This window comes from Nanorana parkeri, unplaced genomic scaffold, assembly GCF_000935625.1.
Source record: "Nanorana parkeri isolate BGI_ZX_2015 unplaced genomic scaffold, ASM93562v1 scaffold80, whole genome shotgun sequence".
NCBI classification, from domain to species: domain Eukaryota; kingdom Metazoa; phylum Chordata; class Amphibia; order Anura; family Dicroglossidae; genus Nanorana; species Nanorana parkeri.
The window spans coordinates 1,959,178-1,974,809 of NW_017306348.1; positions in this window are offsets into that span (position 1 = coordinate 1,959,178).

Consider the following 15,632-nt stretch of genomic DNA (forward strand, 5'->3'; position numbering starts at 1 on the left):
ACATCCAATCTACACCATTGTGAATATAAGGGTCCATTCACACCCGATCCGTTCTGTTACATTGCAATACTTTAACGGATGCCAACGGAAGGGCCCTGAAAAATGAATGGATGTCAATGGGGTTAGTTCACACCAATGTGTTACCTTGCGCTGAATAAAAAGTAGAACATGCACTACCTTTTTCAGCACAACGTAATGAAGTGGTGTGAACTAACCCCATTCACACCCATTCATTTTTCAGTGCCCTTCCATTAGCCACCGTTAAAAAAGTATCAGAACGCAGCAGAACGGATCCATTGTGAATGGACCCTTATAATTACATCGGTGTAGATTGGATGGCTGGAAATCTCATCAGATCCGGTGTGAGCTAGTCCCATTCACACCCATTTTTCAGTGCTCTTCCATTAGCATCCCTTAAAAAAGTATCAGAACGCAGCAAAACGGATCCGTTGTGAATGGACCCTTATAATTACATTGGATGGCTGGAAATCTCGACGGATGCGGCATGAACTAGTCCCATTCACACCCATTCATTTTTCAGTGCTCTTCCGTTGGCATCCATTAAAAAAGTATCACAACGCAGCCGAACGGATTGGGTGTGAATGAACCCTTGTATTCACATTGGATGGCTGGAAATCTCGACGGATCCGGCGTGAACTAGTCTCGTTCACACCCATTCATTTTTCAGTGCCCTTCCATTAGCATCCGTTGAAAACCGGATCGCAATGCAAGGAAAATCAGAAAGGTACAACTGCAAGTCAGCGGACCCTCCGTTGACTTGCGATTTCCTTCCGATTCTGGTGTGCACCCTAAAGAAAACTTGAAATGACAGAAATGTGATGTCTGCAATAGTGGACCTTCTGAAAATGCTAGCTGCCTGGTTACCTAAGCTTTCAACACTACTTTGGAATTACAGAGCAAGAAAAAGCACGAAGATGTGGGAGATCCGAGCTCCTGATCATTTCCTGGTACTGGAGCCATTAGGTCACCATGACACGTAGAGAACTTGCACATTCAGTGGAGGTCAACAGATGAAGCCTACATATGTCTCTGAAGCTGGTCTTACAATGGTCGAATTTCACCTGAACCCTGCCGATTTGGCCAAAGATTGATCGTTGTGTGGCCATCTTGGGACACCTTCCCGTTTGATAAAGGTCACGTTTTCTATCCAACTCAAAAAGGAGCTGGTCCATGAATTCTTGGCCGATCAGCCCAAACAGCTGCAGCCACTGGTCATCAGCACCATTACTATAGCCTGGCAGGGGCTTTTGGCGTAGATGGGTGAATCAAGAGTTTTTCAGTCATAGTGTAGGGCCAGTCTTAAGACTGTTGCACTTTTCCCATTCAGGCTAAAATTAGTGTTTCATAGGCCTTCGTTCACGGGGGTGGCATAAACATACGGCTGCTCATGCTTGTACACATGCTGCGGTTGCGATGCGTTGCATTGCATTTGGCAAGGGGTGCTGCTTTTATTTTAAAGGAGAACTATGGGGTTAAGGCTTTTCCCCATGGTTCTCCTTAGGGTAACGGGAGGACACAAACTAGCGTCCTCCCGTCACCCTAAGCTCAGTATACCGCGACCTACAGCTCGCGGTATACTGAGACGCCGCAGCTGAAACAGATCCCGACAATTATGTCTGGATCCGCCCAGCTGCGTAAGTGACAGCTGGCTCTGCCTATCTAGGAGGCAGAGCCAGCTGTACCCGCCCCCTCCCCCGTCCGATCCGCCAGCCAGCGCTGGCGGATCAGAGCGGGGAATCCAGCCCCTCCCCTATCACGGCAGAGAGCTGTGACAGGATCGAGAGGTGAGCGAATGCCGGTATGTGTTCGCTCACCTCCCGATCTACTGAGCCGACCTGTGTCAGTCTCATTGTCACAGGTCGGCTAGAACTATGAGGTGAGTGAAAAGCACTCACCTCATAGTTCTCCTTTAAGCTTTTAGAACACATCAGAAAAGACAAACTGCGTCCAGTTCTACGTAGACCAGGACGGGACAAATCCACGGAGCCAGGTAGCCAAAGCTCCTTAAAAATGGTACCTAGTTTCTGAAGTTTTCTTTAGTTGTTGTTAATGGAGCTGGTTCCCAAAATAAAATCCTGCTAGTTCCTGGACTGGACAGACCGGCCACCCCTGACATACACCCACCATGTCCAGCGAACATGTAAACCTTCCGAAATACGTCGTTCTTCTGAAAGCAATTACCTTATCAACCAACATGCAATTCACTGGGGATATCCTGACTCCGTCTGCCCTAGGCTGTTTTTTCCACTTACTCTAATTGGAGAAATGATATTTCATCAGAGCACATGATCGGTAGAAACTCAAAGCCAAAAAGGCCGCAGGTATACACAGTATTCCGAATGACAAAACCTAACCCAAGCAAAGTCACACGGGCTTCCAGAAATACAGGCGGAGCGGGTTTTAGATGGCACAAGAGACACTGTAAAAAGAGGGAGGTGGGAATGAAGAGGCGTGGAGAACACAAGTTAATGTATATCTGCTTTCACTGCTCACGCACACAAAGGGATCACAGAGAACTACGAGCAGCAATATCTGCAACTCTGTGACCCTGACCATTTGGCTTGTCTGCTATAAACAAGTCCTGAACAGCACAAAACACACGCCGTCAATCATACAATACAGCAACCGGCAACAACCAATTGGATTTTACCTTCTTCAGATGAGTTTGGCCATCCGCGGAAAGATCTTTATTGAAGCGATTATACAAGGACAAACAATAATAAATATAAAATTGTGACCATTATATGAAACTTGTACGATTTTAAGGTTGTTGTTTGCTTTGAGCAGTTCCAGAGATTGTTTAGATGGTGGGCCGAGACCCAAAGGTGGGTCAATACGTGCTTTCCACTTGCTAGGCGAGAGGCTCCTCAGCTTATCCCCTAGCGCAGCTATGTCAGTTCTCGCGCCAAGCAGCCATTCAAAATATGCTGCCCAGTGCGGAGTGTCAGCTTGGGGTATGACCAAAAGGGAGCTCCATCCATACATGCGTTGCTTGCAGATCCCATTGCATGCATTTATGGCTATCTGTATAGATGTTATAAATCATATAAATGTAGCATGTATACAGGTGTATCCCGCTTGCATTTGTGATGTTTCAGAAGCCTCGCAAAATGGTATCTATGGTCAAAGCTAAAAATAAAATCTATCCCACTCCTAATAACCAGATCCATCTAGAAGTTTGCAAACTTACTTAATGAAGATGCCCCTAGGATGGACTTCCTCAGTGCAGTGACACAATCGCACTCAACCCAAAAAGTAAATATACACTTCTTTGTGTCACAGAGCTTGCCTTCTGAACTACAGCTCAACATCTGAACAATGTAACATCATCATTGCTTGCTGGATGTAATGCATGGTGGGAAATGTAGTCTTGAGAAATAGAGATTCCATCACACCAAGCGGCAGGAAAAGAGATGCAAAGCACACTGGGAATCCAGGAAGTGGTTGGAAGTTATGGTACTATGGATGTATGGATGGAATCGATGGAATAATGGATGGAGGTATATGATGATTTATGAAAGGCAGCACCCGCTAAATAAAACTGATTGTTTTTCTAGTAAGCTTTGATTGTATTATCAAAAACATCTCTAGTATGTATTCCCATTACAATGCTGATGTTATAACAGGAGAGGGACTATGATGGGACTTTAGAATTCCTTTAATTTTTTCTGACCTCTGGAGCTTCAACAAGCAGCTTTCGCAATACCATTGACTTATATGGGAAGAAAGACTGTTGACACAAATGCCTGCAGAAACATGCCATCGGATTGACATATTTAAAGAGACACTGCCGGTTACTACTCCAGGCTGAGTGACAGTGCCTCTTTAAAGTGGAATTATTGTCAGTTTCTTAACAAGTGTTGACAGGCAGGTTTTTTTTTTATGACAGAAGAGATCGTGCATGTCCCTTCCGTCATAGATGCTTCTGCCTGGCTGTCAGCATGTTTTTCTGCTTCTGTACACTAATCTGCGCACGCGCAGCTAAGTGTACGGTCTCTGTATGGTTCTGTGCCAGGGTACATGTCGTGTGCACGTGCGGGAGTGACATCACCCATGCCAGACCAATCAAGGTGCCAAAGACTCAGCACCCAGAAGAAAACAACGACTAAGGGCTGCTGCACACTTGGGCGATCCTAGGTTGCAGTTGCTCACAGCGTTTACCGTGTGGCCCCATTGCTTATCAACAGGGTTACATCCAAGCGGAACTCGGTAAAAAAGCGTACCTTTTATGGCGACACGCAACGCGTGGTTTTTTCAACTGTGACCGTGCGCAATTGCAAGAGCGGAAGCGCGACGGGAAACCGCAGGATCTGCCTGGTGTGCCATTAGAATATAATGGCACCGCCAGCGCAATCAGTTGCAGTGTGCGATTCTTCACGGATTGTGAACCTTCTAACAGGGTTATTCACAGAAGGGTGAAGAGTTTGGAGGAGGCAGGAGAAGTGAACAATCTAGGACAACATAGCTGATTTGCAAAAATTCTCCAATTCAGCTCACTTTCCAGTTCAGCTATGTTGTCCTACATTGTTCACTTCTCCTGCCGTCTCCAAACTCTTCACCCTTCTGTGAATAACCTTGTATGCGACGGTGGCAGCGACGGCGATGGAGGGCAACACGGACATCACATGGCTGGAGGGGAACGCTTTCGCTTGGCAAGCTTGCCATAATGTGCAAAAAAGCCATGCATACTTACGGCAAAATGCTTCCAGGACCCCTAATGTTTTATTTTTTTCTGCTAATTAATGAATGAATATGGATGAAATTTAAAAATACAAAACAGCATATAGAGAGAGAAAAATGTGACTTTCTGTATGGTTTGCTTAACAAGAGATAATGTCATAGGTCAGTGTGACATCTTACAGCCGAGTGTTGAAAAGAGCACGCTTGGGTCTGGATGTTTGGAGATGAGAAGAAGCAGATATATCTTTGTGACCAAGAGGTCAAAAGTCTTGACCTCTCCTTCCACTATGACTGCACACTTCATGCAGAGAAGCAGGCAGACATATCACTGTGAAGACTGGACTCTATTGTAAGCTGCTTGTAAAACGATTCTCCCATTTAATATCCCAGCTAACAGCAGGCCTCAGATGTCAAGAACCCGTTAATGCCGTGCACAAGCTTCCCCAGCACTCTGATGTGGCAAAATGCGAAGAATGCCGGACAGTCTCTGCAGCTCATTAAAACACCATTAACACTGCGCTGCAATAATGCAGGACGCATAACATGCTTTATGGGGCACTGTGGCGTTTTGCGTTACCGCGGCCCATTGTTTTAATGGGCCCCAAAAGCAGGGCCTACACCACTTTTTTTTTTTTACCATAGGGAACTGCAGCGCCCAATGTACATCGTGTTGCACTGTAGAGCAGGAGCGTTGTTCAGATGCCATTCAGAATGAAGAGAAATGCACAGAGCACTGCGTTAAAGCATACAGTACTGCACATGTGAGTGTAGTATACTCCATTCAATACACTCATTTTTTTAGTGTGTCGGTGTTTGAAACTGAACCACAAGCCAAATTGATTTGTACTAGGGATGCACCGATAATAGTATCCATATTAGTGCCGATACTGGACATTTTCATGAGTACTCGTGAAAATGATCCAATACTTAAAGGCGATACTGGCCCTTTAAATTTGAAATGCCTTTGGCTGCCAAAAGGTCCTGCACTTGCTAGGGACCTTACAGCAGCTGTTTACAGCGCCTGTCCGGATGCCCATCTCCTGCTCCTCCTTCCCGCCGCCTGCCCGTACAGCCATGGGAGACCAGCAGATGCCTGAACAGCAATGGCAAGACCCGCACGCAGCCCTGTTGAGACCGTGCAGCTCTGTCAAGACCCAGCCCTGGCAAAGACAGAGTATGTAGCCTCATATTGTTCTGCATTGCTGTATAATGTATTGCTAGGATTTGTAGTCCTCTATTGCTGGTGGTATTCTGCATTGCTTTATAATGGATTGCTAGGATTTCTAGTCCTCAAGAGCTGGTGGTATTATTCTGCATTGCTGCATAATTTATCGCTGGGATTGGTAGTCCTCTACCGCTGGTAGTATTCTGCATTGCTGTATAATGTATTGCTGAAATTTGTAGCCCCTCTACAGCTTGGAGTCAGTGGCAGAACTAGCAGAGGTGCAGCATTTGCAGCTGTGACCGGGCCCTGACAATCCACCACCGTCCTAAAATCATTAGTCTGTATTGGTTTCGAAAAACCGTCACATGACACTAAAAAAAAGGTATCGGTAATTGGTATTGGCAAGTACTTGAGGAAAAGTATCAGTACTCACAATCAGTCTTGAAAAAATGGTATCAGTGCATCCCTACTTTGTGCATGCCTTCGGAATGTATTAGCCAACGTGGGTGGTGTGAATGGGCCTACACCCAAGGTGCATATTAATATTTGTATTCTGTATGTTATTATATTGACCTTTATATGTTACTTCATTTTCACAGCACATATCTGACTTTATCCTAGTACTACCAGGCATCATGCATTGGCAATAATTCAGGTTTAGGGAAGGAAACAAATGGTGAAACGTGTTCTTTCAGTAGAAGTCGCTCTAAAGATTGACTTCTGCTGATGGAATAGGGTCGCCAACGTTACAACCCCCCAGCTGCAATGAACACTACTGGAGCTCCCATCAATTCTACACACATTTTGACTTTCTCAGAATTTGCGCAGAGCTAAAGTTGGACCATACACGTAAAAATGTCAGCAGGCTGAACAAAATAAACCAATGGGTTCCCCCATTGACACTAAACAGCTGGATGGATTAATCTCCCTTGCCGACTATTGTATTCTGGAAGCCGCCAATGGCAGTTACTGTCCTGCCAACTTTTTTTCTGCCTGGCTTGATTTTTCAGTCGAAGTTTGTCAAGCTGGAGGATGTCAGCAAGGCAACCCACAGCTCATTCATTTACAGGAATCAAGTTCGAGCCGTGTAAATGTATACGCCATTACTAAACCCCCATAATGGAACTGAGGCCTAGTGCTCAGACACTAAACTGTGGGGTGCACGGAGGCTGTGCGCATGTACCTCACATTGAGAAGGACCCAATGTTTAAAAGGGGATGGTGTAGGTCAGGGGTAGCCAAACTACGGCCCTCCAGCTGTGGAACTACAAATCCCATGAGGCATTGCAAGATTCTCACAGCCACAGACATGACTCCCAGAGAGAGATGCATCATGGGATTTGTAGTTTCACCACAGCTGGAGGGCCGGAGTTTGGCTTCCCCTGGTGTAGGTTCAGGCTTATGTTTTGTTTTTTTTGTACATTCTTTACTGTGGTTTGGGGTGCCATTTAGTGGTGCAGTGCAGCAACGCAAGTAACGTGTTACTGCAATACAATTGTGTGCATGGGCCCTTAATAACCACTATTAAAACATGTCATACACATTTATTTTTTAAACATAAACTACTTTATGAGTGCCCAAAGCATTATTAGATTATCACATAATCCTGTAATCTTGACAGGATTAGGAAATGATCAGGATGTCTACGGGAGTTAAGATGTCCCAGCAGACAACTCTAAGGGAGGGGAGAGTGTATTGATCAGTAAACTGCTGTTCCTTTGAGACTCCGACTACAGCTAAACACAGGATGAGTGACTGTTTCTCAGTTGAAAACTAGACTGCTTGGTGGTTAGACAGAGTACGCATGCCCATATGAAGGATTCTTTTGCAACAGTAAATGTAGGACCCTTTACAGGCAAAGACAATATTTAAAATCGGATTGTTTGGTGGTCCGGCAGTGTACCCATGCCCTTATCAAGGATTCTTTTGGAACACTGGAAAGAAGGCACCTTTAGAGGCAAGGACAATATTGAAAATCAGATTGCTTGGTGGTCAGTCAGAGTATGCATGCCCAGTTGAAGGATTCTTTTGGAACATTAGATGGTAGGCGCCTTTAGAAGGAAGGACAATATTGAGGGGAAAAATAATTGCTTGGTGGTTTGACATTGCACACATGCCCTTATGAAGACTTCCTGTGGGGCACTGGATGGAAGGCGCCTTTAGAGGCAAGGGCAGTATTGAAAACCAGATTGCTTGCTGGTCAGACAGTTTACACGCCCTTTTAATGACTTCTTTTGGAACACTACATGGTAGGTGCCTTTAGAATCAAGGACAGCAATGAAAAAAAAGATCACTTGATGGTCAGACAGTATACGCATGCCCTTATGAAGGCTTCCTTTGGAATACTAGACGTTAGGCGCCTTCAGAGGCAAGGACGGGGAAAAGCGTCTATGTAAAATGAACAGCTCTGCCATTAGAAACGATTGAACGGTTACATTCAGACCTCTTCTCCTCTAAATGTCACATAGCACTTCATACATGTCAGTGTGTTGGCGGGCACCCTCTCTAAAGCTCATGTCATAAGATCTGATACTCACACGAGGGCCATTGTGAGAAGGTCATATGCTCAAGTTTTGCATTGGCTATTTAACATTTTCATTGTTTTATTAAGTGACCTTTCAATTTAACAGCTTGAAATGCTTGAGCTACAGCTGCTCCATTTGCCTATGGCTCATGCATAGGCCAGGAAGAACAGAGCTCGCCCTGTCTATGAGACATATTGCATGCATCAATGTAGAGTTTCTCAGCTCGCACACTTCAATGGGGCGAAGGGGTTGCTGATAAGGGGGATGGGGCAGTTATGTGTGGAATGTAAGAGGAGATTTGGAGACCATCTCCTAGCAGCCCCTCCGATTAACCAGACACATGCCTAGCGGTTAACAGACAGCGTTATTAAAGCAACATGACCCCTACAAATGACTTTTCAGGTTATTGCCTCTCTGATGCTGCCCTATCCCTCTCCTTCCTGCAAAGTCTCCCTCTTCCATCTAATAATAACCACGTGTGGCATGAAAGGAGTAGTGTCCTTCCTGGAAAGCTCTTTTGTCACATAGTAGCATTATGCTGTGTCATTGACTTTGTACTGCAATGACTGCCACATAATATGCACACAAAGACAGTGTGTGTGCCAGACATGCACGTGGCACTGCCCATTCCAAGAACTAGCTAGCACTTGCTGCCCAGGACAGCTGCCATACATACCAACTTAAACCTAATGTTACTGACAGATGGGTCGATTTGTCAGCGGTACGACATCTGAGGCATGCGAGTCCGGATCTTTTAGAAGTTTCTGTACGGGAAAAGGCTGAAGAATAAATGTAAGAAACCTTCCAGATTGCAGATAAGTTTCTGCTGTTCAAGAGTCAGACATCAGTGTAATTGTATGGTAAAGCCCATACAATTCCCAAGTTCTAAACAATTCTTTCAATCATCAATATACTATTAATGATTTTATATAGCGCCAACAGTTTGTGCAGCGCTTTACAATACAAGGAAGGAAGACATTACAGTGACAATACAAATCAAGTCAAGGAGGGCCCTGCCCAAGAGAGCTTGCAATATATAACCTTTTTTTACATTTTTTACTCCAGCTTTGCCATTCTCAGCTAGGAAGAATGACGTGTCCTGCTCCTGCAGCCTCTTGTCCCTGTTATATAGCCTAGGAAGTTGCAGGAGCAGGGACAGAGCAGCCCCTGGGCAGACCTGGTGGCACGCCATGTAGGGGGGGTGTCTGCGAGGACACGGAATAGACAGCTGGCTCCCGATTATAGAAAGGTAAATGGCGGCACAGCACCCTGGATGTGGTAGCAGAGCAGTGGACTGCAGCAGGACAATGCTGGATTTACTGGGCAGGTATAAAACCTGACTGCACACTCGTTGAATTTCTGCAGAGTCAGCAGGACTTTGACCGAAATTCAATCAGGGTGTGGCCCCATCGGGTCCCCCTCGTTCGCCAAAAGTCACATTTTCAATTGACTTTTTTTCAAAGGAGCCAGTCCCAAAAATCTTGCCGAACAGTGAATGCAGCCAATTAAATGCATTCAATCTTCAAGTATTCTGAAAAAACAGGGGGGCATGTTTCTCTATAAATGGGCACTAGAAGGTCAATGCTACCTAAAATTGGGGTTGCAGCAGATTATGGTTGAACTACAAATTATAAAAGAGAAGCCAGCATAAGATTCAGTTTACAAGACCATATACAAAGTGAACTTGTGGGTAGATTTGGATTCTATAGGGTAATTCCTCTTTGAGCCACACCAGGGGAGTGGGGAATGGGGGCTGCAATGAACTAAAGCTAACCACGCATTCTCTGTTCTCTGTTGTAGCCCATGAAAATCCAAGTGTTTCCGGGTTTGCGATATACATGTACGCTCGCTGTGCCCTTCTATAACGCAATACGCGTTTCCCAATCAGCTAAAAATCGACAGGTCTAAGCTTTGTCATTTTGGCATGAGGAGTGCGCCTAACATTGTGCAGGTATCGACCATTAGCTATAGTCTGTATTTGTATAGAATCGGGCATAGGAGCGAGTTCTACTACGCAATTGTTTATTTTTTTGCACATGACAAGTTTGCATTAAACAAAACTGAGAATTTCCGATGTTACTCGGCTCCATCTAGCCCCAGGAAGGCTGTGGGAATGGCATTTGCCCGGGGCGAAGCAGTTGTATCTGCTTTATCAGCTTTAATATGCCCATAAGCAGCGCAAACTTCTCTGAGCAAAATGGAAACAAGTTATAAAAAATGGCTTCATGTGCAGTGTATGAGATCAAAGTATGATTTCTTCTTTCACTATGAGTGAGAGGTCTACCCACCTCTGTTACAGACCGCTACAATTCCAATACCGAATATAATAAGGGACGGAGGTAATAGGAGAGATATACGAGACCTGTCAGCTCAGAGGAATCAAACCTGGACAGTGTCCAATCCTGCCAGCCGCCCACACACTCGCACAGCCGGTGTTCTCTCACATACAAACAGTTGTGGGACCAGGAAGCAGAAAGTGTATCTGGAGATTCCAAGGTAATGGCATCTTCCCTCCCCGCACAAACCTCCTGATTTTATCAGTCAGCCAGAGAAATTCCGGGGACGCTTTACAAGAGGCCAGAAGAGACGCGTCACCATTTTCTTTATTTCATTGGACATATCGATTCCCGAAAGCTTTGCCGATTTATAAATCTGGACGATTTGGTCGCTCATTTTTGGATAAAAGTTAAAAAACTAGTTAAAATTTTGCAGTGACAAAAAAGAAAAAAAAAAAGAAAAAGAAAAAAAAAAAAAAAAAAAAAAAGGTAAAACGTGCCCAAATTCAATATTGATTTTGTCCGTCTTTATAATTAGGCCCTGAGCTCCCATTGAGGCTAGGTTCACACTGTGGCGATCCGTGACCGCACGGAAATCGTGAACGAAACCGGTCAGCCACGGAATTGCCCACCACCGCTGATCACGCTGGCATTATCTTCTAATGACACCCCGTTTGCGCCGGGCTAAAAATGCAGCGCATCGTGTCGCAAGAAAAGTTACGCAAATGTAAATCCATTAAAAATCTATGGGGCCGTGCGGCAACCACTACGTGCAACTTCACACAATCGCGCATCCCGGATCGCCCAGGTCTGCACCAGCCCTGAAGAATGACAAAGGAAAGTCATAAATGGACATGGTAAAGGAATATTCTCTGCACTCAGACCGTACATGTTACAATCTCATTGTACAATCTCCATTAAATCCTCCAGCCACAAAGTTCAAAGGTCTGCCTGATTATGAAACACAATTTAGGGCCCATTCACAACAGCAGCACACACCACTACCCTGCCACTGGTGTGCATGGGGAAGGAAGCGGTGCAATGCAAGGATTACAATGCACCATACTGTTTACGTTTTTTTTTCTTTTTGAACTTTATTGAAATATCACAAAGTGACATTTCTTTCATTTGCATTCACCCCAGCACATTACGATGTGGTGTAGTGTGTCACAACATACTGCACTGAAAGAAAAAAAAAAAAAAAAAAAAAAAAAAATACTATGCATCCTAGCCTACTTCATTGCACATCATAGCATAGTGGTAGGACAAAAGCAAATTGCATCTTTGTCTATGCATTGGAACTGTGTTGGGCCTAACGCAGACCAACGCAGCTGGTGCGAATGGGCCCTTAAATGGATTCTTTACATAGGACTTCACATGCTGTGATGCATGTAAAGGACTTTAAACAAGCAGATTGTAACATGTATGGACAGCGTAAAGGATAAGTGCATTTTCAAGGCAAAGTGCGTTCATCCTCCTTTATTATATATTGGCAGGTCTTCGTGGCACTGGCTGCTCCTGCACAGTAGCTTCCTTTAGCAGCCTTTCTCATCCGGGATGCCCTGGCACACTGGGGTGCCTCAAAATTTTGTGATTGTAGGACTCTAATTTGAAGGGGGCTTCTGATGTGAAGGCGGAACTCGATTATAACAAGGGGACTCTGATGTAAAGGGGGGCTGCTGATGTTAAGAGAGTTCTTGATGTGGAGGGAAGGGGGCTTCTAATGTGAAGAGGGAACTCTGAAGAGACTTCCTGAGGAGACGTGAAGGGAGGCTTAAGGGTGCCGTGACTGGAAAGAAAAAAAAAAAAGGTTGAGAACCTGTCTTATAGGGTTCTGTGGTGTTTGATGACAAAAAGAATAAGAACACTTTATTTGAATGTGCACTTATCCTTTAAGCACCATGTCGGAGCGGCTACAAATCACTCCGATTATTTATACTGGACATACGTAGCGAGCTCCAGATTTTCTGCTGCAGCGGGCTTGCTTGGCCACGCAGCTAGGAATCATTAGCAGGCAATGATCACTAACAGCTGCATTGAATAATATGAGCAGCTACTGGAGCTGGCGTTACTACAGCTACCTCCAAAGACTTGAAAGAGTCAATTTCTCAGTGTCCGACTTATAAATCTGTGGAATCACTGCATACATACCTTCATTTTTCCTGGCAAATCAATGCAAGTGAGAGGGAGTCATGGCTGCTACGAAACTGTGAGACTTGGATGTGCTGTGTCTATAGGTAAATGAAAAGGAGTCATCGCCCAAGTGGTAGGCAGCATCTGTGAGCACTGGTAATGGTGGGTATCACGGGTAATGCTTTGCATTCATTTGTGCCCTGGGCTAAACAGAAGTCCACAGGGACTTCAAACATAAGCCGGGAAGACTTCATGTGGTCCTTGTGAAACACACAAGACATCGCGGTTCTACATTCATATCTGTGCATATTCCCGGCTCTGACATAAGTGCATCTGAAGCAAAAGCTAGCTGGGAAGTAAAAGCCAGAGTGACAGCCTAGCCTTCCACGCTGCTGTGCTGTAACGACAAGTGTGGATAAGGATACACTTGTTCTTCCAGCATGCTGCAGCTCGCCCCATAGAGAGAACGAATCAGGGATGGCGGATGGCTGTATGTCTACAGGCTGTTTCACTGCTTCACCTGTCTTCCTCTTTCACTCTCTATACCATTAGTCCTCTGCAACATCCCTGACTCACCTGTCACAGAGAAAGCTGGACAGTTTCCGGGGAAGAAGAGGGGTCAGATCACAGATCAGGCACTATAATACATCATTTGTACCAAGCAGGAAAATTTAAAAAAATAGAGTGTCTTTTGAAATGGAACTGTTGAAATCTCTAAATTCAAGCAGTCTTTACAGTTTGACTTAAAGGAGCTGATTCATAACATATTTCACATAGCGAATAGCTGCGCAAACGACATTTGCAACCCCTTCCCGCCACTAGATGGAGCCGAGGGGCATAGAAAATGTCAATGCTCCTCGGCTCAATCTAGTGGCAGTAATGAGCTTGACCCACAGGGGCTGATCTATAACACGTTTGCAAAGCTATATGCTGTGTAAACGCATTATAAATCAGTTTTTCCTGGGTTTTTTTTTCTCTTTTCAGTTGCTTTTCAGTTCATAGTGTATCTGAACTGAAAAACAAAAATTCTGTATATTTCAGCTTACAAGTCCTTAGATGAGGCAACATTTTTATTTCAGGCTTTTCCTCTTTTTTTTATCATCTGGACGGTGACTACGCTCACTCAATCCACTGCATCTATAGATATATCTATGCATCTCCATGAGGATAAGTTCACAGTGAAGGTAAAAACATGCCCCCCGCTTACCTAAAATGAGCACGGACAAGTCGAACATGGTGCTATGAGCTCATCAAGGTACATGTGTTACATGCATGGTTGTTTAATGTTTATGGAGTTATTCTAGGGTGAACTTCCACTAAAATCTATGCGTGTTCTCCTCTGCATGCAAAAAGCTTAGAGATCTGAACCAGGAAACAAGCTTGGGGTCTCATATCTAACGGGGAACAAATATGGAACCGCAGTGTTTACTCCACACATGGTGCCATGCATTTATCAAGGTACGTGTGTTACATGACTGTTTAATGTTTATTGAGCAATTCTAGGGTGAGCTTCCACTTTAATGTATGTACGTATGCATGTATCTCCTCTGAGCCTTGAAACAAACTCAGGGCCTCATTTATAACATGGAGCAGATTTGGCACCGCACTGTGCCTGCATTTTACATGCCGTGTCCTAAAGGGTGTTCTCTGTGTTCTAGAGTGAACTTCCACTTTAATATTTGCATGTATGTATGTATGTATGTATGCATGCATGCATGCATGCATGTATTTTTTAAAATAAAAGTATAAACGGAACTTGTCAAAGTTATTTATAATACGAGTTCACAAACTAGACGGAACTTCCGTTTAATAGCTCCCAGAGATTTCTGTCCAAGTCTTAAACAAGGCGAAACCGCACCCGATTCCTAATCTAGCAGCACTGTGCCAAGTACAGGACTCGGACACACCTCGCTCCCACCAGCGACTGTCATTTTAACCCTCCTGCATGTCGGGCCACTCACCACTGTATAGTTCAACAGGAAAGGAGCCAGCAGTACAATCAACAAATATTCCTCAGATTCCCCAGTATAACACAACAAAGGAAATAACAGTCACTAGGCTCTCCCAGCAAGAGCTCCGGCTGATTGTACAGTCATGTGGGTGGGTTTCCTCCTACAATACCAAAACATTCTGGTGGGTTTATTTGCCTCCATCGTAAATGACCCGGTGTGTGTAATTGTAATAACAGACGTGTAGGTTCCTTCAGGGCAGGGGCGGATGGGAACGGTTCACTGTCCTCTGTCAAGCTCCACGGAAAAAGTGCCAGCACTATATAAATGAGTAAAATAACAGTTCATGAGAGCAGAGTTTGTCCTCGCTTCACCCATACAGAGTGTTACAGGGATTCCCTATATAAAGCAGAGGCATGGTAACGGCAACGGTACATGAAATGCTTGCACAATTTGCTGTATTGTATGCTATGGGCTCATTCACACGGCTCCATTTTGACCTGACGCATTTAGCTGCATAAATAGTCCTTTGTTTGGACCGTATTTTACGCTGTACACACGTAAACATTTGGGTTAACGTTTCACGCGCATACAGCTTTTCAGCAAAATGGACCCCATGGGCCACCATATATAGGATAGTGTGTAATCACTATTCAGTTATTCACATGGACTGATGGCAATGTCATTCTGCGCATGTGCCAAAGGAATAAGGCCCCTTTTACTTGGGCGCCACTGTTGTGACATCCGTGTCCGTTCAGGTGAGCTGTATGGACCCATGTTAGGTCTATGGTGGAGTTGAATGTAAGCGTACATCAGGTTTTACATCAGGCTACCTCCGATCTGCCACGATCAGGTCCACCAAAACAGAACTCTATTCCGTTTTT